At 46.2% G+C, this 22,850-nt stretch overlaps 1 long non-coding RNA gene across 2 annotated transcripts in view; it reads right to left on the bottom strand.

Moving 5' to 3' along the window:
• Positions 1-2,259: 2,259 nt before the first annotated feature.
• The window catches only part of LOC306798271, a 79,839-nt gene continuing 59,248 nt past the window's right edge, over positions 2,260-22,850 (bottom strand). The window contains exons 3-5 of one of the 2 annotated variants that reach the window (XR_013773311.1): positions 19,467-19,569; positions 17,212-17,272; positions 2,266-2,373 (exon numbers count right to left, since the gene is read on the bottom strand). This is a non-coding gene — a long non-coding RNA (uncharacterized lncRNA). Of the gene's footprint in view, positions 2,374-17,211; positions 17,273-19,466; positions 19,570-22,850 lie in introns of both variants that reach the window. The other variant, XR_013773312.1, reaches the window with a different exon arrangement.

Genomic DNA, 22,850 nt, shown 5'->3' with positions numbered 1-22,850 from the left:
AAGTGCACATCAGAGAAAATAAAGGGGAAATTTGATTTTTAGCCATGAAAAATCATCAGAAAGAGAGGAAATATGTGGGGTAATAAAGTACAATCCCCAGGCCTATTGTTACACAGTCATTTGTTGTCACTAACTTAACACCCCATGATTAACTGGGATTTCCATCCCCCCCACCAATGTGACCCACAACCCACAGCAGAATGAACACTTAAAACTAAGGCAGATTTGAAATTCATGACATTGGCAAACAGCAGTGGTGTAAATCTCAGAAAGCCAGGAGGATAAAGGGGCTAAAAAGTCAGCAAAAAGGCTAAATCTGCTTTCTTGGATTTTGGCAGCACATTGCTGTGGGCAGATGGGAGGCTCCAGCCCAGCAGCAGGATTTTAGCAGGCACCAACAACATGCAGCTGAAGACAAAAATAATAATAATATTAATTTCTAAAAAGGTTTTATTTTATTTTTCTTTATTTCCCCTCCTTTTCAGGCCCTCTGCAGTGAAGCTCATGCTGTGTGTATGTGCCAGTCCCTGCAATGATCCTCCAGTTCCCACCAGTTTTCTGCAAACAGCTGGCCAGGAGATGAGCTGCCCTAATCATGCTTTTCTTGAGGGAAATGCCAAAGCACACACTCCCTTGAACACCACAGAATCTAAAAATCAGCTTAACTTCAAGGCACACGTGGGGAAAACAAGCTTTGTTAGTTTTTTTTTTTTTGGGGGGGGGAGCAAACCCTGCAGGGATCAGAAATGTGGACACATGGACACGTTGCTTTGGGCTGGTCACAAAAAAATACAACCCTAAAGGTATGACTGCAACAAAATCTTATCCCTTTGTGGTTACTTTGATGATTTTTTTTTTTTTTTTTTAATGAAATGGCAAACTGGACTCTCTAAAATGGCAACTGGGGTCTTTGAAAAGCCAAATCCATCACCCCACACCTGATCCTCAGCATTTGTTCTTCCACCTAATGCTTCCAGTGGTTCCTCTGCTCCTTCTCCTCCTTGTCACAGAACAAAATTCATCCTCCTCACCTCAAAATGTGGGTTGTGAATTAAAAGTATCTGTATGTTTAAAATTCTGAGGTTGCCAATGGGACTCAGTTGCTCTCTTAGAAAACACCACATGGGAAAGAGCAGAGCAGGCTGAGGAGAGATTTAAAATTTAAAATGCACCACACGTGGCTTGGGATTAGTTAAAAGTGTGGACTGTCAGTATGAAATATGTGCTGGTGATAAAATGAGCACTTTAGACACACTGCTGGACTCTTCTTCACTATTAAGACTTTATTCCTCATCAACTCAATAGAGCCTGAGGTTGTCACACATTGCCATTAGGAGTTATAAAAAAAAGACAAAGTAAAAACCCAATCTGTGTTTTTTTGTCAAGAGAGACTTCAGGGCTGTGTTTATCAACCCAGGGGAAAAAGGCTGCTGATGCCCATCATTCCCAAAAAGAAATCTGGGAGGAGGAGAAGCAGGATAGCTGCTGGGCTTTCCAGTCAACTCATCCTTTCCACTCCCAAATTAAATTCCTCTCCCATTTCATTCTTTAAACTTACCAAGCTCCACACTGAAAACTCTTGTTGATGTTATAGCACAGTGATGCTGCCTGATGGAGCTAATTACACACACACAGAAAGAGGCAGCAAGAGCTCTTAGGAGATCAGAAGATCAATAATTAGCAAATGCCAACCTGACTGAATTCTCAGGTTTTGCACACTGCAGCTCCTTCTCCCAGGAAACTCAGCTGCTCAGAGCACATTATAAAGCTCAGGCTGTGTTCCCAGCTTTGCTCAGCTCCACAGGAGGCACTCCCTGTGCCAGTGAAGTTATGGGAATACCTGAGGTTCTCCCTCATTTTGCATTTCTAGAAATAACCTGGCTGGTCTGATCCATGAGTGTTTGTGGAGTCATTACTCTGCAAATGTTCAAAGATTTGAGCACACCTTCTCTTCCCTGCTTACATCTCTGTTATCCATCTCCCTATAGAATTAGGGAAATATTGCTTCTTTTTCAGCACATTTATGAACAAATCCTGGAAAATTTAAATTTATGGTCCTTCAGAGCTCAGCAGATTAATGCACAACTATGAGGCAGAACATGGTGGCACAGATTTAGCACCTGCTAAATCAGAATTCCCAAATTCTCTGTGTGTATCCATACTCATCCTTACTCTCTTTCCTTAAGAAATGAGGGGTCTACAGTGTTATTACCCACAAAGTTCTGCTGTGCTGCTCTCCTGGAGAACAAACCCACCTGTGCCAGCTCCCTCCTGGCAAATGGACAAGAACCTCAGGGAGGGTGGAAGTGGCTCTCCTGCTTTATCTGGGCTTGGAGAGACACCTTCTATTGCCAAGTCTCTTTTTCATCAGCACTAGGAATGAAATGAAAGAGAGGAAATAAAAATACAGTGTATTCTCCCCTTCAGAACAGGCTGTAGTGGAAGAAAACAAATTCCAAACAACCCTTCAACAATGATAACTTTCTATTGCCTAATGCTCTCAAAGGGAAGGATTACATCCCAAATCTCCCAATCACTTTGGGAACAGCAGCAGTTGAACAAGCAGAATAAATTTATCAGGTGTGTGCTTTAAGGTACAGTTGGTTGAGAGCAGATGGAAAAATCACTCTGAAATGTTTTGCATGCAGCAGCCTTAGGGATCATCCCCAGGGATTTGTAGCATCTCCAGAGCTCCCAGGTACAGAGCAATTCTGAGATCAGTGCTGTTACCTGCACAGGTTAAAGGGTCTGTCATCTGGAAATTCCAGGGATAAACTGCATCCCTGGCTTTAGGCAGTTTGATCCAAACCAAGGAACATTCTGCATGTTTGCAGCTCCATGCAAAGCCAAACCTGCTCCCAGCCCTGCTCCTCATCCACATGGGCCTGTGTGGGGTAAAGGGATCCTGGAAAAATGCTCCTCCATGTGCTCACTCTGGAAAAGCAGGAAAACATGTGCTGAAGAAAGCTTTGGAAGTGGTATTTGAGGAGCTTTGAGTTTTCCACCCAAGTTCTTGAGGATGAAGGGTGCTCAGCCCTGTCATCACAGCACACAAGTCATGATCTCCTCTGTCCTCCCAACTGCAGGGAATGATGAGGGAAAAAGCAGGAACAGATCAACACCTGGCTCTGAGCAGGTGGAATTTTGGGGCTTTGGATTATGGATTGGTTTACACCACAGCAGGTCTGGTGGCAACAGGCAGGGTTCAGCTGTTTCAAAGGGAGAAAAGGATCATCCTGCCAGAGTTTGGAGGGTTTGGGGAAAAAGCTTTAAATAAGATTTGAAGGAGGATATAAAAGGCCAACAGATACCCAAAACTCACTGGACAAGGCCCAGGTTCAGACACAGCTCCTGCAGGAGTTAGCAGGGTTTGGGGAAAGAGCTTTAAATAGAATTTGAAGTAGGATGTAAGAGGTCAACAGACACCCAAAACTCACTGGACAATGCCCAGGTTCACACACATCTCATGGTCCCTTCCCACCTAAATGATTGTGTGGCTCTGTGTCCAGGCTCCCAGGTGGCAGCAACTCAGAAATGAGGAGGAACCCAGAGTTCAGATGTGCTGGGCCTGCCCCCAGCTCTGGCACTGCCTCTCTGCAGCACCAGGGGAGATCAGCACCCTCAGGCCTCCATCTGTCTCTCCACAAAGCAAAGGTGACCTCAAACACTTCAAGGCAGAGTGAAGATCTGGCTCTCAGCTTTGTGTTCTCAGCAGGGCATTGGGGTGAGGTTGTGCTCCAGGAGATGCTCAGTGTTGAGGAAATACAGAAACCTCTCCCCCAGGTGCTCACAGGTACCTGAGCTCTGCCCTCTGCTCCTCAGCCAAGTGCTTCACAAACACTCATTTATTATTCTGATGAAATCCAGGAGACAGGAGAGCCACATCCTCTGTTTTTTAGAGAGCAGGTAATGGAGGTGTGCAGAAACAACTTGCCCAAGGTCACTTGAGAAGCTGTGCCAGCTTGGGATTCACTCCACGTCTCCTCATCCTGTCCACAAGACCATCCATCTCCCAGCCTGCCTTCCTCCAGTGGTTTCCTTCCCCAGTGCCTTTCAGCTTTTTGCATAATGCATTGTGAAATCTACTTTACATATAGAGCTTTTAGCTCTTAAATTTATTATTTAGTGTTGTTTTCTGGTAATAAACCAGTCACAGTGTTTTATTTATTCGTCCAGGCTGTACACAAGCATTTCTGAGCTCAAAGGAACATCCAGCATAGGAGTAAATCCTTCTGGGTTCTGTGGGATGGAGTGGCAAGAAATTCTGGGTGCCAAGTTCACCCCTCTCCTCTCCAAAGTTCAGAGGGCAGAGTTTTCCAAGAAAGCTGGAAAATCCCTACAACCACCACGGGTGATGTTGCAGTGCTCACCACAAAGTGCTGAAGATATTTTGGGACGTGGGAAGCAAACCAAGGATGCTCCAGGATGCAGTGGCACAAGCTTTTACTTGCTTCTAAAAGGGATAAATTAGGTGTGGGAGGAAGCAAAGCATGTCTTTGCTTTTACCTTGAAGTAATTAATGAGCAAGAATTCTCTTGAGGTTAAACCACATCCAAGAGCCCCATCACATGAGAGAAGCATGAGGAGGTCAATTCCAGGCAGGAAGAGAGGGCTGGTTTCCCAAACACTGACTCCCTGAGACAGCTCAAATCCTTGGTATTCTTTGTGGTTTCCAGCCCTAGATAGCTCAGGCACGTTATTTTCCCCAAGGCAAAACCACAAGCCTCTCTCACCTCCCTAAAACACCCTCCTTGCTGCTTCCACAGCAGGAAATAAGCACGTGGCAGGTTCAGGCTCCTGCTCTCTGACAGAAGCTTCAGGTCATAATTAAGCACAAATTTAAAAGTTTCATTGTCCTGGGTAAGTTATAAGGAAAAGTAAATACTGCTTGGAAAGTACAGAAACACAGAGAGTGTTTAACAGCATCACTCAGCAGGGTGGGTCTCTATGGAAAATAATCCATCTGTGTGGGGGTTATGGGAAGTTTGCCCCTTTCCTGAACACAGGGAATAAACCAGTTCTGGAGACTGAGCACCTCCATGGAGGGGCCTCTAACAAACATGAAATCACTCAGATGGTTTTTTGTGCACCTCAGGGGGCACAAGGAGGCAGCTCAGCACTGAGTCCCCACAGCCCAGGGACAGTGAAGTTCACATCCAGGGAAAGCCAACACAGACTGGGAGCCCTGGCTGCTCCATCTGAGGCTCAGTGACAATCATCAGTGCCACGTGGTTTATTGCAAAACAAGCTGAAAATTCAATTCCCAGAATGGTTTGGGAGGGAAGAGACTTTAAAGACCATCCCACTGCACCCCTGCCACAGGCAGGGACACCTTCCACCATCCCAGGTTGATCCAAATTAATCCAACCTGGCCTGGGACACTTCCAGGGATTCCACAGCTTCTCTGGGGCCTCACCACCACAATTCCTTCCCAATATCCCATCCATCCCTGCCCTCTGGCAGTAAAGCCATTCTCTGTGTCCTGTCCCTCCATCCCTTGTCCCCAGTCCCTCTCCAGCTCTCCTGGAGCCCCTTTAGGCTCTGCAAGGGGCTCTGAGCTCTCCCTGGATCCTTCTCTTCTCCAGGTGAGCAGCCCCAGCTCTCCCAGCCTGGCTCAGAGCAGAGGGGCTCTAACACTTGTATTTTCTCTGTATATCTCCATTTCTCCCTCCTGAGCAAAGCTGAACCAGTGCTTGGAGCAACCTGGGACAGTGGGAGGTGTCCCTGTCCATGGCAGGGACAGGGAATGGGATGAGCTTTAAGGTCCTTCCCACCCAAACCATTCTGGGATTCTATAAAACCTAATGAAGGTCCCTGCAGGACACTCCTCTACACAGGACTTGCAGATGTGCACGTGGCCAAACACTTCAAAACACACTGAGAAGGCAGAACAGGGCACCTGAGGTTTGTGTGTGTGTGCCTAACAAAGTCATTAAGCAGCAGCAGAGTGGATGATAGGAGATAAGCAGCAGCACAATCCATGGTAATTAAATTCCTACAAAGCACTGCTGCTGCTTGGATTTGGGATGCTGGATCATGGATCATTCCACACATGCTGTGCTCTGTCTTGTCACTGGTGCTCAGTGCTTCCCTTCCAACACAACAAACAAAGCTTTTCTCAAGCTCTTTCTGGCTGGACAAGACCAACACAGGCAGTCCTTGGAAAAAGCAGGATGGGAGATGGCAAACTCCACTCAGCACCTGCATCCAGCCTGGACACTGCTCCTACTAAAATGGGAAGGTAGAAAATATCCAGAAGCTGCTGCAGGGCAGATGCAGCAATAACAGCAGTTAGGAAGGGCAAAGTGACACTGTTCTGTTTATTGGAGGGCTAAGAGAGAGGTCAGGCAAGGAGGGATCCAAGGAACTTGAGCAGAGCTGGAGGTGAAGGAAGGAATTAACTTTGCAGTTGCACAAGGTGGATTCAATCATGGAGAGAGATGAGATGGGTTCTGCAAAGCCACGGGTTATAAAAGTTAAGCAGAGGGTTAGATTGAGCCTGCTGAGAAATAAATTGATCAATTTAAGACCTACTCACCAAATATTCAATAATGCAGCAGTGGCCAAAGGAGGTCTCTGCTCAGGGGCAGCACCCTCCTGCCCCAGGCCTGTGCTTGTGTTTCACACACATGGCCACTTCTGAGAAATGCTTTAGAATCCTTCCAGTTCAGAGGTGACTCTGCCTGCTCCCAGGGCAGGGGATATTAGGAAGAATACAGCAGGACTCTCAGTTTAAGGGCTGCAAACTTAATGAGCAAACACAGCACTTCTTTTGACCTCAAAAATTACGTTTTAGGATAAAAGAGAGGCCTTAAAATAAAAAATAAAAACCAATGGCACTACTGCATGGAGCATCTTCCTTAGCATCCCAGAGCAGATGTGCTGCACTCAAAATGTCTTTGTCTATTAAAACTGTGTCAGCTTCAGAGACTCCAAAACTCCCTGTGGCATAAACAGAATTTCTAATGAACAGCTGCAGGATACAGGAGTGGCCACACAAAATGCAGCTGCTGAGATCGTTTTCTTTGCCCCCCTCTCTCACCAGCTTTTTTCCTGCTGTCCAAATCTCATTTCCACCCATCTGGGTCTCTCTTGTCCTCCCTCTCCCACAGCTCTGCTGCATCATTTTTTTCCTTCTGCACCCTCCACATATCTCCAGGTCCCAAAGAACCCTCCACCTCTCTCCTGCTGGAGTTTTGCTGCTGCTCACACCAAGGAACTGCAAAAGGGACAATTAAGGAGAAAAATGTTATCATGCCAAAGCCTGTAATTCCAGAGAACAAGAGCAATCCTCAGGGAAGGATTTATCCTGTGTAAATTGAAACTCACTAATAGATTTTTTAGTTTCCACACCAAAGTTTGTGTGAGCTGGGGGAGCACTTTGAAAATGCCTTTGAAACCCAAAACCTGCCAAGCTTAAAGCTTGGTCCAAATGCACTTTTCAGCTACTCTCCCAAACCTAATGGTGTCCTCTTAGCTGGAGAAAGAGCTGGAATGATTATTAATTTTATCAAGTGCTTGTAATGGCCCTGCAATTCTCAGCATGGTATTTGGAGAAAAATATCTGCGCTGTCAACGTGCCCCCATGAGTTCTGGGAACAGCAGCACAAATGAAGCTGAATTTTTACTGTTTGATGCTTCAGTTTTCCATGGGGTTCTCCAGTACCCCATAAAGAGCCTCAGTTCCCTATTTTCAGATCATTTATACATTTGGTGAGCTCCATCTCTCAAATTTGAGTGCAAACAGCTGATGGATTCCACAGTTATTGGAAGTCTAACAGGTAAGAGCAGATGCCAAAGCCTTGTTTTATTAGAACCCTCTAAGAACATTAAAGAACATCTAATGTTAAGCAGTGTGTCTTTTTAAGGAATTTTTTATTAACTGGTATTGAAGATGAAAGCCAATTAATACCTTGTGGCTTTGAGACAATCTGTCTGCTGCAATCACAGCAAGTCCAAATGCTTCAGCCACCAGTGGTGCTGTCACTGAGCACCTGAAAGCAGCCAAGTTTATGCAGAGTTAATGGTTTAACAGCTTCCCTGGACTGGCAGCAGGATGTTCAGGACAGAGCTTGGGAGGGCTTTGAATAGTTCACATCAGAAACTGGATTCCATGGCCAGGAGGGAAAATTCCCAGAGAAACCATGGGAATTGTGGATCACCCAAATAACCCTCACCCTGCCCAGCACAGGGTGGAGGGATTCCAAATGTCAGCACAGAGGGCACATTTGGGAAGGCTGGAGCTCCTTTGGCTCCCAAATGCTCCAGGCAGGAATCTCCAACATACAGCAGCTATTTTTGTAGGGAAGAGAGGCCAAATGTCCTCAGAGCAGCTCAAAAAATGGGTCACAGTGCCAGCACAAGGCTCATGCAGATGAAGGAACTGCTTCCAACACAAGCTGCTGTCTCCCAGCCATCATCCCAAAGATCAGGCTGCTTCCAACTCACAGAGCTGGTTCCAGCTCACTTCAGGGACACTTTGGAAAATCGATGCTGAGAGGTGCTAATGGATGAGCAATCCACAAATGCCTCTTCTGGCCATTCACAGCAGTTATCATGGACAAAGAGGCAGCCCCAGCATCTCAAGCTGTGCCATCTCACTCTCATCTCAGCGATTTTTTTTTTTTTTTCTGCCAGTTGCCTGAATTAGCCTGGGAAACTTTTCTGCTGTTAAATATCAGAGCTCAATGGAATGTTTTGTGTTGTCCAAATGTCTGCTGGACTTTGGCATCTCCTTAATGGCACTTGGAATGGAGTGCCAGGAATGCTTTCCTGGATCTGAGCTTGTGTTGCTCTGTCTCCATCAACCTGGCCTTCAGGTGAGGTTGGAGCATCCCAGCAATGATTTCTTGGGTATATTTCAGTATGAGGTTGCAATATTTGTTCTGCCTTAGTGCAGGAGAGTGAGCTTAAATAAGTGTACTGAAACCAAATTTCAGATTGGCAGTGGCACCTCTGACAGTGGGGAAAATAATGGTGGAAGCCACCAATGGTTCTGATTACACAAAATTTCCCTTTCAGCCTCAAACCATCCCAGAGTGGGAATTTTCTTTTGCCACCCACAGCACAAAGGCTGCTGGTGGGCAGAGTAAACACCTGATGGGCAGCCAGGAAAAAGGGGAGCCATTCCCAGAGGCTGGGAAAGCTGCTGGCAAACCCAGCTCCACTGTGAACGTGCCACACCAAGGCATCAGCCTGGAACAAAGTCATTAGCATGGGCACAAAATTCACAACTCAATTTGGCCTCTGCAGAGAATCCAAAAAAAAATATTAGGGAAGCACTAGGATGGCTGTATTAGATCAAGCCAATGATCCATTCACTTCAACCCCTCACTCCTCATTTCCAGCTGCTTTGGTGTAAAATAACCATAAATCAGTCATGGAATAATTTATTCAGGACAATTTCCCCCAAACCATTAACAAACAGGAGTTGTAGGAGCCCTTGAAGAACAGCAGCTGTCCACTAAAATACATTTTTTCTAAGCCATCAGGAGAGCCTGAACTGTTAAAAAAAGGGAGGGAAAAGGAAAGGAAAAACACACCAAGCACTCAGTGTCACAGCTTCCTGCAGCAGCAACTTCCACAGATGAGCTCTGCAAGTTGCCCAGAGCAGCTGTGGCTGTCCCTGGATCCCTGGCAGTGTCCAAGGCCAGGCTGGATGGGGCTTGGAGCAGCCTGGGACAGTGGAGGTGTCCCTGGTCATGGCAGAGGATAGAATGGGATGAGCTTTAAGGTCCCTTCCCATAAAACCATTCTGGGATTTAAAGGGATTTCCTTTCACCAGCTTCAAGCCCAACCCCTCCTGGTTCAGTCCCTTCTCCTTTCTCCAGCATTACACACATCCACAGGGATGGGGATGACAGAACTCACACCCAAATCACAGCAGAGCCAAAGGAACAACAAAGTCCTAAAGCCACCAACAAGAACGAGAAGTGCCACCTTACCTTCTCCCAGCTGCCTGACATCCCACCACATGCTCCTCTCTGCACCAGGCAGGACAAATCTCTTCAATCCTGGCAGCCAGCAGAGTTGGCAGGGAAGCAGAAATACAAGGATCTTACTGCCAAGGGATAATTTCAGCACAAATCTGCACTTCTGTTATTGTCTCTCCCTTCCTGATGGACACCCTGATTCTCTAGCACACTCCTTTTGTGGAGCAGCCCTCCCTCTCTTTTATCCAGCATCCTCTCTAACATCTTTGTTCTGTTCTCATTCCACTCATTTCCCAAATTTGTGCCTAGTTTCCTTTTTTTTTTTTTTTTAATTGCTCTCAATATGTCACTCTATATTAGTCAACAGCAGATTTATTTAAACGTGTCAATGCTGTTGCTTAGCAGATCTGACTGTGCTTTACCATTTCAGCCTCCTTCAGAGTCACATGTTCCCCTTCCCAGAGCTCCCCAGCATGTTTGGATCACCAGAAAGTTTGAAGAAAACAAAAATAAGTCTGATTCTAAAGACAAGCCACTGGTCTGCCTGGGAAAGCTTCAGGAAAACAAAAAAAAAATCACTCCAAAAACAACCAAGAAAAGAGATTCTGCCCAAAAACCCACAAGATTTTACTTCTCAGGAAGCACCATCAGGTTCTGGTTTTCTTCCATTTTTCTACCTTTTACCCATAGGAACCCATCAAGTAAATGATCATCCAGAGCTTTGGAAAGGCTCTGATATGGAGCCAGTATCAGCTTTCCCCTGCAGCAGCTAATTTTAGGAAATGGCCTTCAACAACTCTATAAAAGGCTGGGAACACCCAGGTGAGAGCAGTTTCTGACATTTGAAATGAGATTTGGGTCTTTGCTGAGGCAGACAGAGAAGATAATCCTGCACAGGAGGTTTTCTGCTGAGGCTTTCTGAGCTCTCAGATTTGGTCACTGCCCCCAGATTCCAACTTGCACATTCACAGCTGAGTAACTGGAGAGCCCAGTGGCTCCAAGCAGCATCAGCTTCTCACATAAACTGTGGCACAGCTGTCCCAAAATGCTGATGGAATCATAGAATCATTAAGGTTGGAAAAGTCCTCTAAGATCACTGAGTCCAACTGACAACCCAGTGCTGCCAAGCCCACCCTAAACCCCACAGGACAAAATTCTTTACAAAAAGGACTGAGCAAAACCAAGAAAACATCACCCTTCTGCAATCCACTGAAGCAGAACTGTCCCAAACTCCCAAAGACCCCAGAACCTGTTGTGTGACCACTGGCAGTGCCAAGTCTGCACATTCACAGAGGGCTCCAAGTGTGAGAGCATCTCCAGGGCTTGGCTCCACTCCAACTGCATTTCCCACATTGCCCTAAGCCAACCTCATCTTCTGCCCCAGAATTTCCACTCAACCACCACCCTGCATTCCTCCTGGTTTAGAATCCCAGCCTGGTTTGGGTTGGAAAAGACCTTAAGGCTCCTCTCATTCCAGCCCCTGCCACCCCCTAGATCAGGTTGCTCAGGGCCCCATCCAACCTGGTTTAGGGGGAATTAAATCCCAGAAACTGATGCCATCAACAGGATCTCCAGCAGCTGCTATTTCCACACTCAGAGTGCAGATCACATCCAAGAAACCAGGTTCACAACCTTGGGAACTGATACCACAACCTGAGACAGCCCAGCCACAGATAAATCCCACAGCAGGACCTGCCAGAAGGGCTGCTGATGGGTTTCCAAAAATAACCCAGTCCCCTTGCCATGGTGCCTGATGTCCATTTACTTACAGCCAGCTAAAAATAGCCCTCCCCATTCAGGATGGATGACAGAAGTGAAAGGAGCTCATCACTCCACAAACACAGGACTAAAGGAGATAAAATACTTTGGAAATGCAGCACAGGGAACAATCCCACTCTGGCCCTGAGACAGCCAGCTGGATGGGCCTAATGATTCTTCTGCAGCACCAGCTGTGATTGAATTTATTTCCATTTGGTGTGATTAAAAAGAAAGAGACAGATAAAAGGGAGAACAAAAAGTCCAAGATTTCAAAAGACACTAAAAATAAAATAGTTTGTGTGTGCTTGGCACCTTACCTTGACAATTTTTATGTGTCAGCCAAGCTCAATAACCCAAAAGGAAGGCACAAGTAATTTATAGGTGGGGAAACAAAGGCATGGAAATGTTAAAATACCAATTCAATCATCAATAAAATCAACAGCAGGACCAGGATTAAAGGGCAGGTGTTCCTGAGGCCCTAAGATCCCTCTGTATTTAGTCTTCATGGAGCCATTTTAATTGTTTCCAGTGCCTGGCAAGTGCAGATCGATGCTGAGCAGTTCAGTGGCTCCTCAGGACAGTTCCAGTCCATTTATCTGATCAAAGGGAGCCCCTTTGCACCTCACAGGGAAAAGGCACTTCCTCAAAATTCAAATGTACAAGTTCAGCAGCAGGAGGCCTGAAATTAATCCCTTTATTTAAACATGAACAACTTGAAGTGTCTCTAAGCAATTGTAAAGGCTTTATTAGGGAAGGCAATGAAAGCTTGTGAGCAACCAAGTCAAGAGGAAGCCAAGGTTACCTGCACTGACTTTTTGAGTATTAATTTTGACAGCACAAACTCACTCTGCAGAGGGTTTAGCTGGAATAAAAAGGATAGCAACACCTGAATTCTATGGGCAGGGATGGATGGAGCAAATCCTCCTGGAATCCATTCCCATGGCCATGAAGGGTGAGAAGATGTGCTGTGGGCAAACTGAACCTCATTGCTTTGTCATCTGAAACCATCCTTGGCAGATGTTGATCACCTTGAGGGCAGCAAGGTTTCTGATGTAGTCTCCTCTGTGGATATTCAGCAGGAAAACCAATGGAACAGGAGCCTGGAGAGCTGCTGGACCCTCCAGCCCAGGACAATCCAACCTCAGCTGGACAAAGCCTGGAGCAATCTCATCTACCTTTGCCATGAGCAGGACACTGGATTAGAGACTTCCAAAGATCCCTTCCAAACTTGTTTGTTCTACAATTCAAAGAAATGCCAGAGAAAAGGTGGAAGCCTTTCCTGGAGATACCTGAACTAGATAAAGCTGTAATGGATCATGAAAATAACTCTTTGTAAGCTTCTCACTGGATGTATGAGCTGGTGGCAGTGTGGAGCCTCCCAGCATTTACCTCAGGACACAGGAGTACATCTCTTCAATTAAGACATTTACACCACTTCCACACTAAAATTCAACGTGTTTTAGTGGCATTGTAGGACTTAATACTTGTAGGAGGTGATAAAACATTCATGAGAGCAATGCTGTGAGATTAAATGGGTCAGGCTGGCATTGAAAGACATTTAAGGGACTTCTTTTAAGGAGCAGCTCTCTGCTCAACCACTACACAGTCATTTCCCCAAATCTATCCATGTCTCCAAAATGCAGAGAGATACACAAGGTGTGCATATCCCACTCTGGATCCAGTCTGGTTGCTGCAGTGGGAGAAAAAAAGCATGGATTAGATGCTGTCTGAATCACAGATGTCACCAGGTTTGATTGGGGTTTTTTTTAATGTCTGTACTGGAAAGTAATTATTGAGTTTCACCAAAGTCAAAAAGCTGCTCTCAGGTTCATTTCCCTTTCAGCTGCTCCAAGAACTGTCTTGCCAAAATCCATAGAAGACAAAATCTATAGTTCCTAGGATTCACATTTTGAAACGGCTCCAAATGCAGAGCAAAGGTTTCACCTTTAAGACACTCCTGCAAAAGGCACACAGCTATCTCCCTGACTTTGCTGGTCCTGATCCAGATGGTATAAAAAAAAATCCCAAAGCACAAGTGAGTTTTTTTGCTGACCAGGATTACCTGTCTTAGTATCAGCATCCTTCAAGGACATGGTCTAACACACCCGAGTGGAAATCACCAGTGCTGGATGCAGTTCCCTTAAATCCTCTAAGCCTCTGCTTCTCTGCTGGAACAGCTAACTGCTGATAAACTCACTTTCACACTATTTTCACAAAAATGAAGGTCAGCAAATGATTAGCTAATTAAATCTGTCACATAATTCTCAGGCTGATGCAGAACTCAAGGCAGCTCCACGGAGCAGGGGTCAGCTGCCTATCCTGAGGTGGGAGGGCTGTGGGGTCACCAGCCCTTGGTGACAGATTCCTCAGAGCCACATCCTGCAGCAAGCTGTGTTTTGCAGCCTCTCCAAGCCCTGCACCCACCTCAGCAGAGTTTGTCCATGTTTAGTGACAAGTTCTTGGTGGTTTTGGTGCATCCTCTCCTCCTCCTCCAGCAGCTCAGAAGTTGCCCCTTGCCCAGGGTGGTTTTGAAGATGAGATGTTGCACTGATCAATTCCCAGCATCTAAAATGATCCTGACTCTTCAAAGTCACTCTGAACAAACATAACAATCCTGCCTCCAAAACCAGTCTCTGGTCTTGGGAGGTTGTTCTGTTTTGAACCAGAGGAGGGCAACCACACACATTCACAACAGGCAGCATCCTTCTGCCTAATACAGAAAAATGCACTTTGTTCCCATTCCCCATCACCAGAAGAGTTGTTTTATCTTTCCCATTCTGCCTTATTTATGTCTATTCCCTTCTTTGGGATATTTAAAGAGCACCCCCCATACAGACTCACAGAATTGCAGAAGGTTTGGGGTTGGAAGGGACCTTAAAAACCATCCAGTTCCACCCTCTGTGATGGTCAGGGACACCTCCCACCATCCCAGATTGCTCCAACCTGACTTTGGTCACTTCCAGGGACCCAGAGGCAGCCACAGCTTCTCTGTGCCAGGGCCTCACCATCTTCTGAGTAAAGAATTCCTTCCTAAAATCCAACCTAACTCTGCCCTCTGTCACTTTAAAGCAGCAGAGTATATTCCCATGCTGGAGAGAACCTGAATTCCTCATTCCTCCTGTTCTGCAGCAGCTCTGGCAGCCAGAAGCCATTGACCTTATCCAAACTGTGCCACTGACCTAAGGAGAATTCAGCAATCCCAGCTGGAAGCAAGGAAAGTGCTGGCTAAAAACAGCAAAGCACTGGGGATGTTTTCTCCCTCTCATCTACTGCCTGTCCTGCTCACACAAACCCTTCAGAGCTTGGATCTGTTCTCCTGCCAATTTTGAATCACAAGATGGACATGAAAGGGTTTTATATCTTGAGGGAGAATATCCTGCAAGTAACACCATTCCTCAGTACTTGGCTGGAAAAGGCAGGGAAAAGCAGGAGTTTGTGGAAGAGACTCCAGGTGAGAGCTTTTCACCCTCTGCCTGTGGACATTTCAACAGCACAGGGAACTCCAGGGTGAGACACAGGGATTCACTCAGTACACAAAATAGAAATTCAGCAACCCCATCAAGTCCAGTTTTTAAGGATACTCATTTCTCCATCATCATTATGCTCTGTGGTAAAAGGTACTTCATGAGCTCAGCTAATTTGGGATGCTGTTGTATCATCACCTGATGTTGATAAACTATTATTAAAGAGGGGAAAAAAAAAAGAGGCTTCTTCTGCTCTGGCCTGGGTGGTTTTCAGTACCATAATCAGTAAAAAGGGGAAGAAGGAGCTCTGTGGTTTTGGTATGGGATGCTTTGGTCCCAAGGCCTGTCCTGTGGCCCAAATCCAACCAGTTTCATGCTCTTGAGCCTTCTCACCTGCCCAAACACTCAGGCCAGGCTGAGGTGGTTCCAGCCTGGATGAGGGAGTGAACAGAGCAGCCCCTCATATCCCAAACCTGAGCTGTGCAGCTGGGAGCAGAGCCTGGCCCCTGGCTGGGGAATCCCACTTTTACACCACTCCATGGCATTCAGTAACAAATCAATCCCATGAATTTGGGGAGGGTTATCACTCCAGCATGCATAAAGGAGATGCTGAAGTGACAGGGAACTTCCCACACTTTGTGGGGATAATAAAAACCAGCAGAGCAGAAAGACATCCAAAACATCACTTTTCAAAGCAGCAACAGATTTTTCTGTCAAAGGAGAGATTTCACAAGGATGTCTTGGGCATGGGTGGAATCATGGCAAAACAATTGAGCAACACCAGAGGCACAACACCATTTCTCTTCTCTGAGTCTTGAAAAGCTTTCAGGAGACTTATAAAATTAGAGCTGCTTATGTTGAACATCTCAAAGGGAAAGGGAGGCAGAGGAAGTGTTTCCCCCATGCAGCTCTCCAGCAGCAGCTCCTGATTGTACTCAGTGGGAAACAGCAGCACTCTCAGCACCTTCCCTCCCATCCAGCTCCAGGCACAGGGGAAGCTCAGAAATTTGCAGGATTTGGGTCCTTGCTTTTGTTCCCCTCCCCATCCTCCCTTTGACAACCAGGGATGGAAAAGACTGAGGAGAACACAGCAATTAAGGAATTTGAAGCCTCTCTAGCAGCTACTCTGAATGCAGGCACATGAAGCAGCAGGATTCTGCTGGTGACATTTGGACCACAAATGAAGTCCCCAAGAGTAATAAACAATCAGGTAAAGGAATCTGGAAAGAAATTACCCAGCACACCTCGTCTTCCTGGCCCCCATGAGATCCATATAAAATGTGTTAATGCATCTGATTATGATCTAAATTATGTACAGAGGCTCCTGCCAAGCACTCTGTGAAGTTTCTTTATTGTTAAGTTGGAAGCTGTTTAAGAATGGTCCAGTCATCATGTTACAAATTAGATTTGGGGGAAAAAAACATTTTCCTGCTTTATTGCTGGCTCAAAACATGGGAGAAGATGAGGATGTGGGTTTTCTCTGCTGAAGAAAGAGCAGGAGAGTGGGGACAGAACAGCAAGAGCCAGTCTGTCACCTGTCCTTTACTGTCACCTCAGCTGTGTGGCTTTACTGCACCCACACATGCCAGAGAATTATTGCAGTTTCAGCCTTCTACAGATTTTTTTTTCCTGGAAGTGGGGTAAAACCCCAAGGTGCTCCCATGTACACTCTCCACAGACCCAAAAACTTTGAAATAAAGGATTTTGGAAGAGTTCTGCTGAGAAGGGCTGGCAAAACACCATATGAGATTTTCCTCACACCTGTGCCACACCAGAACTGAAGTTTTAAAAAAACAGAGACACACCCCTCCCAAGTGTAAATTCAAATTTAGCAGAGCACCCATAGTTTTAACTGCAAGCCTGACAGCCTGACATGTGCAGAAAACTCCCCCAGCCCAAGCTGTGCTGTCTGGCCAAACCTTTGCTTCATGGATCAGCATCCTTCCCTCTGCAGGGCTGGATTCCCAATCAGAAGCACAGCCAAGGTCACCTTGCTCAGAGGAGCTGGATTTTAAAAGGAGGGTCCCTAAACTTATTTAAAGTCTTCCATCCATTACCTCTGCCCTTCCAAGCTCACAGCTGCAGCCACAACTGCATAAATCTGGACTAAGCAGGGCCCTGTGGAAATGAAATAGGATATAAATAGTTCTTGCAGGTTTGGTTTGCTCTATATATGTACATAAATCATATACACACATATATATGTCAGATATGTCTGCACCTCATTGAATCATGGAATGATTTGGGTTGGAAAGGACTTTAAAGATTGTCCCATGGGCAGGGACACCTTCCACTACCCCAGGCTGCTCCAAACCTGTTCAACCTGGCCTTGGACACCTCCAGGGATCCAGGGGCAGCCACAGCTTCTCTGGGAATTCTATTCCTCACCACCACTCTTAAAGTAAAGAATTTCTTCCTAATATCTCATCTAATCCTGCAGATCAGCAGGAAGTTAGGGATAAGAACTACCATTTCTAGCCACTGTGGTAATGTAGTGGTTTAAACACTCAAAAAATGCTTTAATGTAGGATCACAGGCTGGATCCCAGCCAGGCAACAGCACTGCTTTTAAAGGAGTATTTATCTCCATAAAACACTTCCTAAACAACGTGCTCAGTGCTTGAAAATAAAGCTCTTGCTAAACAACCAGATTTTCACCTGGAATTCTGCATGTTGGCATTCTCTGCTGCTCCAGGTAAGTCTGATTCCCTTACACAGCATGGTGATTTTCTTTTTAAGAAGAAAAGGAATTTTCTCTTTCAGTTTAACTTTGAGGCAAGATGGAAGACCACAGCCTGGCCTCAAAGACATGAGATCTTTTGAACTCCAAGTCAGCAGGCTCTCACAGGAGCTGAGCTCGAGGGCTGCTCTGGAATAAATCAAAAAGGATTTACTCTTTCACTTCAACAAGGCAGGAAAAAAAAACTCCACAGATGCACAGATAGGGGGGATTGGAGGTGGGGAGACAGCTAACAAGTTTTTAAAATATAATAAAAAAAAGGCAACTTAAGAATGCCATGATGGTTTGATAGTCCCAGTCCCATAAGCTAAACACCATCCTGCATGGCTGGATTTCCTGCAGGAAATCACAGGCACAGTTGCTAAGCCTGCTGGAAGCAGTTCAGCCCAAGAATACCCAGAGCAGATGCTCCAAGCACAGCTCACAAGGACAAGGAGCTCCTGGAGAAATCCTCTGACAGGGAGTCAAAACAGAGGCTTCAAGTGGCCATGTGTCACTAGAGATGCAGAGTTCATGGCCAAAAGGGACCTTGAGAGCACCCTGAGGTGCTTTGTGCTGTACCACACAGCCCATCACACTTCATCCAGGTTTTCCTAAGAGGAGGGTCAGGTTTAGCAGCCAGATTTTGATTTGAGTAACTCTGGTGGCTCCCAGTCACAATCCACGTGCTGCTTCCCCTCCAAAACTTCAGACAGAGCAGCTTTGTGCAGGATGCTACTGCCTCATGGTGTCCTTGTGTCCCTGTGCCAGGAAATGCTGTTCCCTGGGACAGGCAGGAGTGACTCCTTTGCTTCACTCTTGACACCTTTGCTGGAGCCCAAACTCATCAGCACTTTTGACAATGCTCCAGAGCCTGAGTTTCCCTGAAAGAGCTCAGCACAGGGCACAAAATCTCATCCTCTGGCTTCCTTACAGGAGTGAGAAGAAAACTGGGGAAGGAGAAATGTGCTGCTGGCAGCAATTCCAGCCTCTGCAGTGAGATTGGAAGGCTCCCAGGCAGCCACACACCCCCACAGGAGCTGTGATCAGCACCCATGGACTAATCCTCACACCTCCATCACAAAGAGTTTGGGGACAAGAATCTGCCCTGAAAATGATGCTAAAAAGAAAAATGTTCAGAGCCCAACTTGTGCCTGAGCTGTGTGCAGGGATTTGGATCCTGAGGCACCCAGACACTGAGCTTAGACCATTAGTGACATTCAACACTGCTTTTAAAATCAGAATTGAAAACTGCTGAAACCAGAGGATTGTGAAATGCTGCTTCTTCCTTTGCCTGCAATTCTGCCAAATGAATTTGGCTAAAACTTTCTGCAATTAATGGATGATTAAATGAAAGAGTTGATGGCCAAAAAATATGTAAGAGGCTTGATTAAAGCTCTGGAGGTGACACTGTGCTGGTCCTGCCCTATTTTTACAAGCTTTCCTCATCTCACCATTATTTCAACTGGACCATGGGGAGGAGGAGAGTGTTGTAAGAAGGGTGTGAGATGTTTTGGTAAATTATGTTAAAATCCAGCAAGGGAAGAAGCAACTTAATCCTGGGCATGCACTGCAGTGCTCCTTTGTGCTTTACCTGCTGTCCCTCAGCTCCTTGGCTCAGACCTGTCCCACATCTCACATCAGCTCCTTCACCACCTCTCTTCTTCCTCCCAGTGCTGATCTCAAGGGTTTCCCTCCTGTTGAACAGAAAAACACAGACAAAAGAACTAAGTAATGCATGGCCTCGAGGCATTGTGCAAGAGAGACACAAACATTCCTTCTGGACCTCTCCAAACAGGGATTGAGCAACCTGGGAGAGTGGAAGGTGGAACATGGGCATGGAACAAGATGAGCTTTAAGGTCCCTTCCCTCCTAAACCATTCTGGGATTCTGTGATTTGTGACATGGTCTAAAGCCTGCACACTCCCACAGGTTTGACAATTTGGGCTGCAGGGGAGTAAGGAAGGGTGAGGGGCATTAAAGGGGGAATCAGGTACAGATGAGACCAGCTGGAGAAGGGATATTGCAAATCTAAAAGGTGATCAGTTCTGAGCCTGCTTTCAGGCATTCTCAGCTCACTTCACACAAAATTCTTCCTGCACAGCACCTGATAACTGACAGCTCTCAGCTTACAACCATGCAATCATTCCCCACAAAAACATTAAATAAAATCATTATCTCCACTGTTCCATAAGTGCCAAGATCCATGAGGATCATTGCAAGCCACCCAGCCTGACCTGCTCCATGACACACCACCAAGCCCAGCCTCAAACCCAGCAATTCCCACCAATTCTTCATCCAGCTTTTTTTTCCCTAGCTCAAATCCTCTCTCAGCCACACCTCTGCTTCATCTCAGCAGACAAAACAGATTAAAAAATTAAAAGGAAAATAAAATACCTTTTGTTAAGAAAAGCTGGAGGCTCCAGGATTATCCTGCAGGTGACAGTTGGCATTTCCCTTTGTTTTAAAAGAAAAAGGAGCATCCACATGCTGCCTTCATCCTCTCACAAGCCTCTGGGACAGCAGAGCATCTCAAGCTCCCTCTCCCCACCCTGATCTCACTAATGAGTTCCATATTCCAAACTTCTCCCCAGTCTCAGCTCCCTGCAGGGAGTCAGGGCTGGTCCTTGGGAGGCTGGTGCTGCTTATAAAAGCTGCTTCCATCCCCTTCCATTTCAGCTGGCAAAACAATTCCTGAGTGCCCACATCTTTGGGATGCAAAGAAGGAAACACATGGTGATGGGAGCTCCTCTCTCCTGGCAAGGCTCCATCCACACCCAGCTACAAAATGTTTGTACAGACAAGAACAGCCAGGACCCTTCTACCCCCTCCTTGATTGCAAGTTCTTCCCAGAGTTCTGCAGGAATCATGAGTGAAGATTTCACAGCTGAGGGCTTCATTTCACCATGAAATCTCCACTTCAAAGCTCACCCACGCTGCACGAGCCCAGCATCTGCAAAGCCCTCACTGCCTCCCCCAGGTCTGGGGATGTTTTATTGGCAAGCTTGGAATGCTGACAGTTTACTAAATAAAAATCTGATTTTTTTTTTTTCTTCTTCAAAGCCACCAATTATTTTGAGTCCCTAAAAGTCCAGCCAATTGGGGCAAAGGAATCAGAGCAGCTGGCAATGGGATACCCAAATCTATCAGTCAAAGAAACCTGAGAGACACAGAATTGTTTGGGTTAGAAGGAACCTCAAAGATTATCTAATTTCAACCTTCCTGCCATGGCAGGAGCACTTTCCACTAGAAGAAAGCTATTTATTTTCTTTTTTTTAAGCTCAATTTGAATGTAAACTCTGTAAAACATCAGGCTCTTTGTAGAATAAATGCCACTTTATGATTAAAGTGAAGCCCTTGTCTAATAAACATTATATAATAATTATGATATAAAAATTCCAGCATATATTAATATTTTATTCTGATCACTGTCATTAAAGCAATAACAGCACCCCAGCACAGGCTCACCCCAAAAAAAAAAAAGGGGGGTGGTTTCTCCCTACTCTCCACCAGAGAAAAGGTAGCAAGTCCCTGTTGTAACTTCATTTTATATTTTATTAGTTCTTACAAGCCAGCTATGCTAAAAGGTTGCACCAGTAATTTAAACTGCAGCTGTCAGCAGAAGTGAAGGACATTGTGGGATACATTTTATTCCAGCTCTTTTATAGCCTGGCTCCTTGGAGTGATTCAAGCAGCTTAAGGATTTTAGAGGCACTGTCACAACAGTTTCTGGCCCTTTGCAAGCTGCTATTTGAACAAAAAAAAAAAAAAAAAAAAAAAAAAAAAAAAATTACCCAAAAACTCCAACTTTCAAAGAACTGGCTGGACCAGCAGAAGCTGTTCAAGACTCAGCAACTCCTGAATGCCACCAAATTGTTCCCTCCCTTTCTGCAGTGTTATTCCTGATGGCAGAAAGGGAGGGGGATCCATAAAGCAGGGGAAATGCTGATTTCTGCAGCACTGCCAGAGCACAGGAACACACAGAACCTCGTGGTGACTCTCCCCAGCATCAGGAGCCAGAGTGTCACATCTGCTGGGACACTGCAGGGCAGGTGACAAGGTGGGGACAGGAGCACAACCAGGCTGGCACAGACCCAGCCCAGGAAAGCCTCCAGCAGTGCTGGCCAGAGGAGAAATTGTTTTGAAGGTTCCTCAGACAGCAGGCACTTGTCCCAGCAGCACCTCAGGGCTCTGCTGGACTCTTCCCTACAAATGATCAAAAAGCAAATTAATTCCTTGAAGTCAGGGACAGATGTTGGTTTTCATCCCCATGCAGCTGCCCCAGACACTGCAGGGCTGCAGGGGAAGAATATCCCACTGCTGAGATGTCTGCTGGCTGCCTGCCTGGCACAGGACTCCATCCCAGGTCCCATTAAGGAAACTATCCTGGAAAAACAGGGAAATGTTGCTTTGTGGGAAGGTGGAATGGACAGAGCCATTCCTGGTCAGACAAAGGGTGTGACTGAGCCTGGTGTCCCCTTTGCTCTGCAGGGTGCTGAGCTTTCCTGAGGTCCCCATCTCCCACCCACACACAGCAAGCCATGAAACACATGAGGGTCACTTATCCCAGCTCTTGGGGGGCTGCAGAGAGGGAGATCCAAGGCTGACAATCCTGGAAGGGCTCCCAGGGCTGTGGGGTTACCTGCACTGATCCTCAGCATGGAGAAACACTGCTGACCATGGGCAGAGGAGAGAAATCCTCATCCTCACCCCATCCAGCCTGGCCTGGGCACTGCCAGGGACCCAGGGGCAGCCACATCTTCTCTGGGGATTCCTCCTCACCCTCCCAGCCAAGAATTTCTTCCCAATATCCCACCCAGCCCTGGCAGCAGATTACCAGATGATGCCACACAAGTATTGGAGCAGGGACCTGTCCCCCTTCAGCACATGCAGACACTGCCAGGAGAGCTCTATTCAAGCTTAAACTTGGTTCTCAGAGCTTAAAGTCTGTGAGGACAAGCAAAACTTACTTTGTAAA

The sequence above is a fragment of the Erithacus rubecula genome (genome assembly GCF_903797595.1).
Source record: "Erithacus rubecula genome assembly, chromosome: 2".
NCBI lineage: Eukaryota > Metazoa > Chordata > Aves > Passeriformes > Muscicapidae > Erithacus > Erithacus rubecula.
The sequence above is the reverse complement of the archived record's forward strand: the minus strand, read 5'-3'. Positions and strand labels throughout refer to the sequence as shown.